Below are 15,123 nucleotides of genomic sequence, written 5' to 3'. Positions count from 1 at the left end.
AGTAGGTGTATCTGGCCTCTTAATTTAGTTTCTGCCTTTTAATAACAGTGGGGAAATTGTTCACATCTCTAACATTAATTTATAGATACATTAAATAAAAATAATGTCATGTCATGTCAAATTGATATGAGGAACCCAGTGGATCACCTGACAGAAAGAAAATAAATTCTCAATAAATTACTGTTCTTTTTAGAATTAGGAGTTTAAAGAGTGAATTGGTTAGAAGGAACTGAAGACAAAGGAATTTAGTGTACTGATGATACTTTTTAATATTTTGAAGATTTTTTGAAATACTTTAGATCTTGCACATTATCAGAGCTTTGGAGGGGTTTAATAAGAATCCAACAGTGTAGGCATTCTGTCTTTTTAGTTTCACTGCCTCTTCACCATCCATATATGAATTGATGTATGTTATATATTATAACTTCCTAATAATTAAGCCTCTTCATTTTCTATTTTGATCACTAATGAAAAAATTGTAAAAAAAAAAAAAATCTAAGAACAGACTAAATTTGAGAGCATGTAGGCAAATAACCAATGATTTATCCTGGATAAAAGTCATTTTTTTTTTTTTTGAGTCTTTTCTATATTGAAGACTTCTTATACTGGCTAGTCATATTTTCAGTTATACTGAAAATAAAAGATAAAGAAATCTGAAATTCTGTTTATTCATTATCAAGTGAAATTTTAGAAATTTGTTTCCAAATAACTTTTATTGGAAATAAAACCACTGTGCAATTATGTATGGCATTGAAAAGAGAAACTGTCCTATAGTCTCTGTTCATTTACCTCCTAGACATATTTATTGTATACTTAAAGAATTTTGACATACAAAAGTGATGCCAGGAAGCAGCTACACTGAGCAGCATTAAGTCTTTCTTTGACTTACTCTCAACGATCTCAATATTAATAAAATTTCCACATAATAAGCTGAGTACTGTGGCTTATTCTAATGACGTCAAATAAAGATATTATCAGTATGGGAAGAATATGACAAAGGAATTCCATTTGCAAGTTATTTTGATCTTGAAAAGGATTCCATGACTAGGGAAAAACTTAGTACAGGTAATTGCAAAAGAGAGCTGAGAAAAGGCATGGAAAATCAGTTTAAAAAATTTTTTTGCCTGTTCTTTATTGATCTCTGCGTGATGATTTGTCAGTTAAAAAATACATTGACAACAATGTTACAAATAATTACAATACTGCAATAATTTGTTAGGATTACAGAAGAAATATGATTCTTTTGGTTAAATCAAGGGACAAATCCATCTTCTAGGCTGTCACTGGAAGTGCACAGGAAACAAGCTTTTGCTACCCAGAAAGTATGAACATCACAGAGAATAATGATGGAAGTGACAGTGATTAAGAAGAAAGACCTATTAAAGAATAAAGCCAATGAATATTTAATATTGCAGAGTGATTAATATAACTTCCGAAAGTCATTGGTTCTCCACCGCACCATACATTTATCATGGGGTGGGGGTGTGAAAGAAGAGCAAGGTCAGGTATGACTGCTATTTAATACATCTGGGCTGTTGTGAACTCTTCCCTGTCATGAGAGTCCTTGGTTGTCTCCTGTGATTGCAGAAAAGAGCTTTTCTCAGTTTTGACAATTTAGAGAGCTCTCAGCTCCCTCTTGAGAACATTCAGTCTTTTTGTTCATTCCAGCTTCCTCCATACCAGGCACACACTGTGAGTAGAAGACATGTGAACTCATAATTCATGGAACTGCAGTTTGATTGCTTTTCCAATGCCTCGGGTTTTGCCTCCAAAGTTGATTAATAGCAGCAAGTCACTATAACGCTTACCTCTTAACTCTTACCTTGTTGCTTCAGAAGAGACCACAAAAGTTTAGACTGAACAGGTGTATCCGAGAAAGGTAAAGCAGGTAAGTAAAGGTTGGGTTGAGACTCTTGTGCCCTTTAAGTGATATGGTAAACTGACATGTAGAAATGATCTGAATCCTGAAATGTCATGCCAGTTCATTTTGCTTTGTTTTGTTTGTGAAAACCAGAAATTTGACAAGCCTAATTAGAGAATGGCAATTATTTTTCTTTTTCATGTGTTTCCAACCATATAACACCAATAACACAGTATTTTCAGACTGGCCTTTTGAAGATTTGAAACATTACTTAATACATAATAATGATGGCCTACTATCTTTCAAGTCACTGTTCTCTCCCAGACATTTTCAATTCCTCTAAAATATTCTCTAAAAATGGGTGAAAGAGAAACATTAATAGCTAATATTTATTGAGTATTTATTACATTCTAGGCCCTGATCTAAGTCCTTTACATTTGTTAAGTAATTGATCTTCTCAACTATCTTATGGGGCTTGGCACTATTCTTATTTCCATTTTACTGATGGGAAAAATGAGGCAGAGCAAGGGTAAGTGACAGCCGGGGTCACACAGGTAGAGCACTTTGAGCTAAGATGCAGAATTAAGCAGTATGGCTCTGGAGTCTTCCTCTCAATGACCATCTGATGCTGGTCTACAGTAGAAGCAACTTCCTGCCGTATGTCTACCTTGGACCCTTTTACTGGTAATAAACAACACAAAGTGAAGAAGCCTCATTCGATCAGTGCTTCCCAAATTCCATGTGTATCAGAATCAGTGGGGACTTTGTTAAATTATAGACTTACAATTAGATTATGTTTAGCTATAAGTTACATTATATTTAATTAAGTCATTATCTCTTCCTTATTTACAATATATCTCAAGTATGTATATCTTTGAGAATCTAACAATGTGGCTATTTTTCTAACCAGTTCCTGAGTTAAGAACATAAAAGCCGGGCCCCCTACGGGAATCAGAAGTTTGTTCACTTAGACCCAGGAGTGCCACTTGCATTATTTTTCTTAGTTGTGAGGAAATCATTCCTATGAATAGATGGCAGCGATAGAGATTTAAGTTAATGTTTAGTAGGAATGTTCAAGAATATTTTTTCATGTCACAAGAGGAAGTTATGAGAAAGATTAAAAATGAATTCACTTTTGTTGCCAAGATTTTGAACGTTGTACTTAGCTGTATATATTTTGTTGCATTAAGAGGAAACTTTATCTTGGGTCATTTGTTGATGAAATCACCTTTCTCTTTTCTTTCTGATCTGTGTATTTCTGAGCTAGTAACTGAAGCATAAATAGAAAGGATTAGAAAAATACCTGCAGAAAGATGGTAGAATAGTGCTTTCAGCGCAATGATTGTTTCTTATTTTAATATTGTCATTTTTGCCCATAACATTGAGTTTACTAAAATATTTCCTGAGGTTATAAACTTAGCACTGAACCAGTTTTTTTTTTTTTTTTTTTTTTTTTTGCTGTCTCATTCCGCCCAGGCCTAAATATTTTTCCCCCTTTGGAAAGAGACATTTTAATATGTCACGTTTCAGTTCCAGCTCAATAAACAGCTATTTATTTACAATTTTAAAGCAATCTTCAGCCTAGTCAGGTAAGAATTACTTCAAAAGAATAAAAACATTTTCATTTCCCATCACTGCCAAAAAAGAAAAGAACATGAGTTATGAGTCTTGCTATGTTGTCTTAAGTTGATTACTATGGAATGATTAAAAAACTAGCTGTGCTGTCAGTGCAGAGGAGTACATTATAAGTGTAATAACAGCTTAGGGATACAATCCATCAATGCCGCACTTGGAAGAAGAAAAAAAGTTGATCTATTTTTTTGGTCATCATTTTCAGCATATTAGATGACAAATAATTGTACATTCATCAATAACAATAGATTAAAGTTGAAATGATTTATTGCTATTACACTGCTGTTATGATGGAGCGCCGGGTCAGTCAAGCATCAGCGGGGTCTGTATTTAATTTTCACGGGTCTCTTAGCAGAAATAATATACAGAGAGTAAACCACCTGAAACAAGGTAGATCAAAGTTGTTGACAAGTGATTTGTAGGTTGGTTCTTCATGGGTGGAAGAGAGGCAGTAGGACCTCTTTGGTGGGCTCCCTGAACCACTAAATCAAACAGACCTTGTGGAGCTCAGACTAACATCCAGCCAGGCAGCACACGGAAACATGAAAGCTATGCAAGTATGAGCTTCATTTAACGCTACCCAGTGGTTGTGGAATGCGGTACACAGTCCTGGGACCAAACCAGGTGATTTAAATTGCCTGCAAATCTCAGGTAGGCTAATGAGAGTCTGTTTCGCAGGAAGTAGTTTAATTGTTCTTATGTCCACTGATGGTCAGTCAATAGTTCAGTATAATCATGGGAAATTTTATGTAATATGTTCATTTTCATATATTTTATTATGGCTCCCTGCATAAGCAAAGTGAAAATTATTTACATTCAGTATATTTGAGCATTTTTAAATTTTTATTACTATTTTTAAAAATTTTATTTTATTGAGCATTTAAGTTTAAATTCAACAAGAAGTTGTTAGGTAACAGACTAGGTTTTGTGTGGTCTGTGGACTGTCTATATGAGAATCAACTGGGATTCTTGCAAAAACACAAGTTACTGGGCCCATCTGGACATTCTTAGAATTTCTGAGGCTAAGGCTAGGGATATGCATTTCTACAAAGTTTCCTTGGTGATTCTGATGGAATCTAAACTTTAAGAAACTACGTATTGGGCTTAAATATTGTGGAAAACAAAAATAACTATACTGCGTCAGTGGGTTTCAGGAAAGCCTGCCCATCTTAGAGTTCAGACACACCCCAAGACATGTAAATATAGTTTATAAAAATTTGAGTCTACATGGAACATCATTATCTTTACTTTGGGCCTGTGAGTGATTTTTTTTTTTACATGTTAAAGAGCCTATTTGGATTTCTCATGTGAAACATTGTGACGTCATCCCTTTTAGAATAGGTATTATGTATTTTGTTACAGTCTCCTCTCAGAGTATTCTCGTTTACTAGTCTATGAAATTTTGTGCATCACCCAAAATGCACTGCCTTACTGATTTATTTTATATTTGCTATTCTCTGTGGGTTTTTAAATGTATTGTTCATTTTATGTGTCAGCATAATCTCAAGTATACAGTTCATAGTAGGTAAAAAAGTGTTTAATGAAAGCAGATAGACAGCATATATAATTAAGAGAAAATGTTTGATGATATTGAATTTTGAAGTTAACCATCCCCATTTAAATAGAATTACCAGCTATTTAAAAAAAATAGATGCAGGTTTGGAATTCAAGTATATAAATGATTTTTTTTTCCTATTCAAAGTAGTGGAAACATTTGTCATTCTGAGAACTTACACTCTGAGATGTTTTTAGCAGGGACTTGCATGGAAAAGGCAGAGTGAAGACTTGTTTATAAGGTACTTTTCATACAGTTCCTAAATAGAATGACTTGGATTCTGCCAAACGAAAAGAAAACTTTCAAATTTAATTTATACTTGTAATTAATTATAGAGAAATGACCCATTCAGAGTGGAAGGAAGTAGACGAATACAGTAGTGCTTGGTTTATTGCTATTGCATCAGAAGTCAGGGTACAGCGTTGCCAGATTCTGCCATTGCTGGGTTGACAGAATCCCCATCTCATAGGCTACAGTAATGATAGGTAATATCTGCTCAGAGTGCTGTATTGAGAAGGTGCCCCAAACGTAGACCCAGATATGAGTATCTTATTTGGGAGATGAAGTGAGAAAGTGAAAGGGGAAAAGCTAATAGTGGCTAAGTTAATGTGAAATTATTACTGTGGACCATTGGGACTCAATCTCTCTGGAGACCCCTTAAAACGTATAGAGAATATGGCTCAGGTGAGGGTTGCTCCTCTGGCATGCTGTTGGGTCTTTAACAGTTGGCCCTTCGGGCCTACCCCATGCACTGGTCAAACAGAATCCTTAGAGAGAAATAGGTGCTTGAGGCTGAAAGCTGCTGGCCAGTACTGAAACTGTCCACAGAAGTGCAAGCTGACCTCTGACGTGGGTCAGGGAGATGTGGGCAGGGCACCAACAGTGTCTGCTCAAAAAAGAGTCTCAGCTCAAATCTGAGCTTAACAAGTGTGTCCCTCAGATGTCTTTGATGTGTCTGCTGGTATTTGCCACCCCTTAACTTATAAACGTCATGACTGCAATTCATGGTAACTAAGCCTCATCTGATTTTTTCTTGGTGTATGGGTGTTTCCTCTGGGTAGTTGATTGACATAAAAAGAAATGGAGGAGTGCCACATAGATGCTCAGAGTGTTTTTAATTAGAAGTATCACTAGGGGCATAGAAATGGCTTACATAGTGGAGGAATAAAGACCAGCAATGTTTCTATTGTTTAATGATGTTATTCGGAGTGGTGAAGGTTGAGTTCTCAGCTTTAACTTGGTAAACATAATTTTGTCTGAGGTAGTTGTCATAATACTGCAGATACTTGTCCTTACATGCCCAAAATTAAGGCTTTAAAAAAATGACATATTTAGTAGTCTTAGCTGTGAAGGTGACAGTGTCTAACAAGAAATCTGTCTACTGATGTTTGTAATTTGTAACAGTATCCCTGTACAGAGCAGTGTACTAACAATCTCAGATAGTATTAATTACTCCTTACAGTTTAGGAAGAAAATGAGAAGTGCTTAATAATCAGTCTCAAGTTTATTAGGAGCTAAACTCCATTGGAGGCGAGAGATAGTTTTGTAGTAAGAATGCCAAAGGAGCACATCCAGTGGCCCGGAGCCCTGCTGAAATGAAAATCATTAGAAAACAATTAACGTTGTGTGGACTTAGCAAACTAGATAACTAACTGGCTGAATCCAGCTCTGAAAAACCCCATATCTGTCAATAGTGATCACCAGCAAAATAGTACCTATAGTTATATAAAAAAAAAAGCTTTAATTTTCTGTCCAGTCAAATCTAAGTGTATCACACTCAATTTTCCTTCCTTAGTCATCTAAATAATTTCCCACCTTGCTCATGATGAATGTCTTGCCAGTTCATACTCAGTTCCTCCACTTTACACGACCTAATTAAAGAAAACATTCCATGATTGCCTATTTTTTCTCATGCATGACAACCTATTATTTTTTTCTACCACCTGATTAGGGTTTTATTACCCTTGGATTTAGATTGATTTGCTGAGCACTTTAATAAAACACTACTTAGTTTGATTTAAAGGGCTACAGGTTTCCTTCATTCATACAATTATTCTTATAACCATCTCCCATTCCAAGTATACCACAGTCCCCCCGAAAAGCAGTGAACAAGGTTATAAAATCAGAATCACAGGTGACATTCCTGTTGAATATGGCAATGCGGTTTCCATTGTGGGCAGTCATGAGAGGACATTTTGCAATATAATTTGTCAAGAGTGATAAATCTATTTCATCGTATCTGTCAGGAATGGCTCCCATGTATTAAAACCAGTATAAAGTTTGCTCAAGATAAACCAAAACTTTCATATGATTAAATAATAATATGTTTATGATGACAAATTACATTTACTATGTTATCTACAATGCAAGCCAAAATTAGATACAGTTCAAATTGATGACGATGCATTTGATTTCATATCTAGTGAATTTTTATTAAATAAATGAATGTGCAACATTTATAAAACTGTCTTTTACTTTGGACCTTTTATTAGAAAGTTGTATCCTGCTTGGGAAAAATAAAGGGACAGACATTCACATCGAATTATTCACTAATTGAATAAATTGCCAATAGGAAGATAGAGAAAATACTTAAAAGTTAACTGAAGAACGCACTGTGCTTTTTAGAGGCTAAGCAGTCACAGATGGGAAGAAATTCTAGACCTAAGCATGAATCATAGACCCCACTCTGTCATGGCAAAAGACAACTGTTGTTCAGCAGTAGACAGGGAAAGATAGCCTAGACCCACTGGAGTCCAAGGACTAAAGAAATATTGACAGAAGGTTCAGTTCCACATAATCTAATCAGAGGTTCAGTCAATTATTTATTTATTAAATGTATGCTATGTGCAAGGTTCAGAACAAAAAGTTTTTCAGGGTTTTAAAGAACCTCAAGGGGCTATGATCTCATTGGAATAACTGGGTTTATTTATCAAAGGGAATTTAGAGAGGCTAGGCTTGGAATATGCCCCAAAAGTGTTAATGTACCATAATCCCAACTATTCAGTTTTAGGATTCTTTACTCAGGGAAGCCAAAGAATGCAAAAGTGAAGTGGTATTTGATCAAATGGAAATTTCTGTCACTCTCAATATCACACGGCATGCGTATATGTGTGCGTGCACACACACACACACACACACCATACACACATACATATATACATAGAGGCATATACACACTTTCCTTTGCTTGGTAAAGTTAGAACTGAGAGTTTTCCGAACTTGGTAGCATTTGTGAATCATATCAAGACATTTTAAAGTAAACAAGTTTCCTAGCACCTGCTTCAGATCTGCTGAATTGGAATTTCTCCCTAGGGTTCCTGTGCAGCAACCAGTCCTATACCAATTAGCCTATGGAAATTCGGAAGTCATTGGGTAGTCAGTTCCTGTTTTGATCAGTGAGAGAACTTAGCACAAACATTCACCTGTCTAAATAGCCAGGGTAGAGAAATATAAATGTTATGAAGAGTTTTGATTTCTGTAGAGCATGAGGTAAAGATAAATGTAGACACGCATTTTGGGGAACATATAGCAGAAAGATTGGAAATGTGGTAGATGTAGAGCAACTAAATAATATATCATTCAGTTTGGAGCAACTTTGAAAGTAAAAGTGGATTCTGGTCATTTTAACAGGTGTGACCCTGGATAGTCCCAGGCTAACAAGATATAAGGTCACCCAAGCATGTACCTCCATGTTTCCTATTGCCTTTGTCTCCTGACTCCTTCTCACACACCACAAGACGTGGATCAAGAACAGCAAGTTCAGTTTCATCCCTGCTGTCTGTGTCTTTTATTACTGCCATTTTCTTCGTCACATTCATCTCTTTCATCATTGAAACTTAGCTACTGTGTCAGTTCTTTTTTATTTCATTCCTACTCTTTGTCATTATTCTCAATAACATACAAGTTGATGCTTTAACCACCTGGCCTCTCAGCTTCTGAATTTCCTTGTCTGTAAAACCACCTTGGTTGTTTCAACCACACTCAGCAGTTCATTTTCAAGTATCCACATTCTAGATATTGTCATCACCAATAACCACATGACCACCAAAATCTTGATTTCAAGCATTTTATTTTCTGACCACCGAATTTTATTTTTCTATTTCCTTACTTTAACACTCCTGCTGTAGTGATTTGCAAGAACTCCAAATCATTTACTCACATCATTTTTCATTATCTGTCAACATAGAGCTCCTTGCATATATCTTGCCTCACTTACCTTAGAGTCTATGACCAATTACTGTGACCACTCACTTGAAAATACCCTAAAACATTTACTCCACTTTTTCCACTCTATACTCCTGTCCCAACCCAAATTTAAACCTACTTCTCCAAATCTATATCAGAAAAACTGAAATTTAATGGGAGAGAGGGATAACTCTACAAAGCGATCACTTTCTCTCTCTCTCATCAATGAGTAAAGCAGTCACATACCAATCAGTGTCACGTGGACACCAAAGGATTGGCTGAAGGCTAGTCATGAACCTTCAGTGGGTCCTGTACGCTTAATTGCATTGTATTTCTGAGGCAAGATCACATTCTTACTCTGTAAGAAAACTGTACTTTCCTCTTCTTTGCCATATTTTCCCACTTTTGCCTTTATTCAGTCATACCTGATTGAGAAAATAGAAGCAATCAGAAACAGATTACGTCATGTTCTCATTTGAAGCCTGTCTCCCATAATATTTGCATTCTTGGTATTACTCTGAATCCCTGCCTTCTCTGCTTTCAGTAGCCCCCTCTTTCTTCCATTTATCAGTTTCTATCTTACTCTCCCTCCACTGCCACCTATCTCATCACGATCATTTTTATGGGTATATAAACATACTGTAGCATTGTGCATACTAAAAACAAACAAACAAACAAACACCTTGTCCTTGAGTTCTTCTACAACTACTACCTCACGTCTCCATTCTTTTCAAAGTAAAACATGTTGAAATAAACATATTGAAATAATTGTTCACTCTCAACAACCTCCTTTTCTTTCTTCCCATTCACTAACCAACCCTTTTCAATCTTGTTTTGTAACCATTGCTGTATGGAAAATATTCCTAAAAAAATTCATCAACTACCATCATGTGGTCAAATACAATGGATGCTTTACCCCCTAAACTTGACCTCTTATGAATATTAATGTATTTGGACGCATGATTTCTCATTGTATTGTACTTGCCACCCCTTTGGCTATATCCTTTAAGTCCCAGAATCTAGTCACTTTCTAGTAACCTCTGATTTTAGAATTTCCCAAGGGCTTCGTCTCTGTCTTTCTTCTCTTCTCTGTCTATACTATCACCCTAGTAACCTAATACAATTTCTGTGACCTTAAATAGCATTTATAAATCATTTAACTATACATTTCTCTAGCTCATCATTCTCCTCTGAGATTTTTATTTTGACTGCCTAGCTGATACTATGTTTGATTTCTATTATGTATTTAGAAGAAACATTTTGACCCTGACCCTTCCGCCAAATCCTATTCCTTTTCTAGTCTTGTGCATCTATCATCCAATGTCTCTCAGCATGGAAATGTCAAAGATCCTCCAGTGTATTCATGGGTTCCAAACATGGTGTAGTTGTTGCTAGCTCCTCATGGTAATCAAAGTTAATTACCCCAGCTAGTACAACAGTGCTTTTATTTGCCCACTTATCAAACTGTATTAAGAGCCCAAAGTGTATATTATAGTTTCCAGTTCAGATCAGATTTTTTTGATGTCCCACAACAGAAATGTTTATCAGCTCTCCCCACCCTTCTGGAAACTAGATCCTCTAATACAGAACTTAAGAGTGTTGTAACAGTATGAATTCCACACATGTGTCCCTTAGAGTGGTGATGACAAGAGGCATTCCTACTTCCATTTCTTGGTTTCTATATGTTCTCACTATAGGTTGTTGGCTAGTGGTTAAGTGAATAGACCTCATCGTATTGGACTGCCACTCAGTCTTGCATGGTTTTGTTCTTGAGCTGGCACCTTAGCTGAGCCTTCAGTATGTAATTCCCCTATTATATCAAAGCAGCTGTGTACATGGTCAGAGCAGGGGATCTCATAATTATCTCCTTATATGCTTGTGTAGTTAGTAATAGCTCTGTAGTCTGAGGCAGTGCTGCATGTGATACCATGACAATGGATTAAGCCCTTGAATGGTGCTGGCAGAGGCATTTGAGCAGGGAAACTGAACTGTAAGCACATTACTCTATATTCCCTTGCTCTCTTCTCTCAGGCAGCTGCTTCTGGGTGATGGAATGCATACTCAGGGGGCAAGGAAATAACTACTGGATGGGTCTGAGTACCCACTGAAATCAATAGGAGATGAACTCAGTCCAAGACTCATGTAGCCCCAGGCAAAAGGAGGACTTTGATGGTATTTCGGGTCCTCATGTAGTATGTCAGCTCAGATCCTGTTTCTAATAGTCCTTAAAAAGTCTGGGTGTACCCTTTTCTTTTTTAGAATGCACAGTTTCCCTGTTAAATAGACTCAGATTCTTTGGGAAAACATTAAAGTGCTATTTTTTACCCTGTATCCTGCACCTGCACTGCAGAATCTCCTCTAGGGGAATCCCAGCTTCCCTTTACTCAGTGGGCTCAGGATATGAGAAGTGACTTAGATCTAACTGAAAGAGGACCATGATTTTCCTTTGAGATGAGCCTTCTCTTCACCAGCTTTTCTATTATAATTAAGATTATGCTTATTATTATTCAAGTCAAGGACGTCATAATTGGCTGTCCATCTGTATTGCCCTTCGGAACATCATGATGTAGCTATTGTCATAGATCTCTTAGGTCAAAATATTCTGATTGCTTCTATTTATTAAGATGACTGATGACTTGCTATTCTTTTAAATAGTTTCATTTACCTCCCCCTTACTGCTTACGTTCTTCCACCTGGTCTCTGCTCTTCTGAAATTCTATGTATTCCTTCCATGGTGGTATCTCCTGCTGTCAACTGTGGATTGGGGATAGACAGTAGCCATTATCAAGTTTCTCAAAAATGTCACTGCTCCTCCCCATGGACACCTTCCTTACTGACCTTGCAAAGGCAGAGAGTCCCCTGGCCCCTTGGAAAAAATAGGTTGTAGGTTGTCAGACCTTACATAATAAATGGCTTCACATCTTTCACCTCTTAGCTAATAAATCACCTGCAACCCTATGCAAAAAAGTCTTCTCGGCTACTTCTTAATCATATCACTTGATTTAGTTCCTGTGGCACACTTAAAGAGAATCTGGAAATTACCTTATTTAGATAGTTGATTATTTGATTATTTTCTGGCTCCCCAGTAGAATGTGAATGTCTCAGTGACAGGAACATTGCCTGTCCTACTATGACTTTAGCACTTAGGAATTCAGAAAAAAAATTTTTTCAAGAAAAATGAATTTGTTTTTTACATTTAATCATCCCTAGAAAGCTCTTACACCTTTTCTTATGTGCAGATAGTACTTTAACGTGTAGAAGGTAGAAAAATTATCTGCCAGGGGCTTGGTAAATGATGCTAATTCTTTTGGTTCACAGATGATTACCTAACAGAGCAAAGCTCCATATGTTAATAAAAGTTAATTTTATTATTTGTATGTATTTAAAATGTTATTACTATTGTATTATATTATTTTCTATTTTGTGAAAAAGCAGAGGACCAATGGATTGCACTTTATAGTAAATAATAGTTTTATAGTAGTAGATGTTATAATATGTAAGTAAAGACAATATCCTCATTTAAATTTTGTGAAAGAATCAAATAGCAATATTTGGAGACTTTAGGTCTTTTATATTGTGATCCGAGACAGTGATAAAAATGTGTCTCCTTTAAAATATCTTTACAGAATATGCATTCTTTTTTTTTCTTTAACTGCTACTACTTTTCTCCTAATTCAAAATTACAAAAACATATGTGCATTAATTAGGAGGAAGAAAAAAGAGAGAAATACCATAAATCAATAAAAATTCTGAGATAAGAATTCTGAAATTTTACTGTGGTCAGAAGACTCATACTGATCCATTTAACATGCAGAGGTCATAGAAGTAAATTTAGTTCTTACATAGAATACTCACTTGGCAATGAAACATCCCAATGGAATAGAAACTTTGAGTAATTATTTAGCAAACTGCTTTCTCTTTTCTACAGGTAAAATAGTCAGGGAATAATGCCCTTAGAAAGAACAAACTAGGCCAGGATTTGAGGCTGTTTTGTATTTTATCCTGTATTCAAATAGTTTTACATTTGCCCTTTTTTCTGAAGGAATTATATTGAAAAGGAACTCTCAATACGTATGTCACTCACCATGCAAGGAAATGCCCAGATTACTGATTTTCAATAAATATTTCATTTTTTATATAATCTTTTGTGGTGAACATTTTCCCCCTTGGCCGTATGGAGCCATGCTTTGTCAAGGGTAAATGAGTTACAGAGTTCAGTATATTTAAGTCTATTTAAGTTGGCTTCAAAATGGAGAATCTGGGAATTCACGGTGTGTTTAAACTGGAGCCACATGAGAGCTTTCTAATTGTATACTTAGATAAATTGATAAGAAATTTGTGTGTCCTTTGTTAAATTCCAGAAACGACAGATAGATAGACAGACAGACTGAAATTTTAAAAAGCCCAGGCTGATAGTCTTGAACAAGATGAAAAAATACACTATTCATACAATAAGAGTAGGCAAGATTTTTAGTATAGAACAGGTCACTTTTTCAAATAATAGTTTAATTGCTAATACTGAAATTTGACCAGAGCAAAAGTTTTGAAGTGATAAGCTTACAGAAATACTTTATTGAAGTATAATTGACATACAATATTATATTAGTTTCAAGTGTACAACATAGTGATTCAATATTTTTATACGTTATGAAATGATCACTACAGCAAGTCTAGTTACTATCTGTCACCATACAGAGTTATTATAATATTACTGACTATTCCTATGCTGTATATTATATCCCTGTGGTTTATTTATTTTACAACTGGAAGCTTATACCTCTCAATCCTCTTCACCTATTTTGTCCATCCCCTTACCCCTCTCCCTCTGGCAACCACCAGTTTTTTTATTTATCTATGAGTATTGTTTCTGTTTTATTATGTCTGGGTTTTTTTGTTTGTTTTTTAGATTCCATATATAAGTAAAATCATGTATTTGTCTTTCTCTGTGTAACTTGTTTAACTTGGCTAATACCTTCTGTGTCTGTCCATGTTGTTGCAAGCGGCAAGAAATTCATCTATCTATGAACATTCAGATTCTTGCATAGCTTAGCTGTTTGCTGCAGTGAACATTGGAATGCACATATCTTTTCAAATCACTGTTTTGTTTTCTTCAGATAAATATCCAGAAGTAGAATTGCTATATTGTATGGCAGTTTAAGTTTTAATTTTTTGAGAAACCTACACAATATTTTCCATAATGGTTGTGCTGTGCCAATTTGCATTCCCACCATCATTGCACAAGGGCCACCTTTTCTCCACATCCTCCCCAACACTTGTTATTTGTTGTCTTTTTGATATAGCCATTATGGCAGGTGTGAGATTATATCCCATTGTGGTTTTGATGATTAGTGATGTTGAGCATCTTTTCATGTACCTGTTGGCCTATAGGAGTACTTTTGAAAAATATATATATATTTAATTTTTAGGAAGTTGATTATTTAGGTCTAAGTGTACTCAGCATATGTATTCTATATATTATATATAATATATAGTATAAATATTAAAAAGATGTATTTTTTTAACTCTTGATATTTTCAAACCAGAGTAGAGCCAAATTTCATACATTTATTTTACTTCCAAAATATTACATGTGTTACAATAGATGAGTAGGAGATCACTGGTCAGTAGGCAGTCAAGAGAAGAGAACATCAGGCAGATTGTACAGTATAAACAGTGGCTTTGTTGCTGAGTGATATGCACTTGGGCTGATTAATTTTAGCCCAAATATTTCAGTTTGTAAGTTTAATTTTCCTATCCTAGAAACCTTGATCACAGTTTTTAAGAATAGAAGATCCTTATCATGAAGTTCCAGAACCCCAAAAAGAGCATGTCCTTAAATGGGATGTGGAAGGGATGGACAAGGGCAAGGATAGTGTTGCCAGCTGTGTTT

This window comes from Camelus ferus, chromosome 5 (assembly GCF_009834535.1).
Source record: "Camelus ferus isolate YT-003-E chromosome 5, BCGSAC_Cfer_1.0, whole genome shotgun sequence".
Taxonomy (NCBI): Eukaryota; Metazoa; Chordata; class Mammalia; order Artiodactyla; family Camelidae; genus Camelus; species Camelus ferus.
This window is presented reverse-complemented; position numbering follows the sequence as displayed.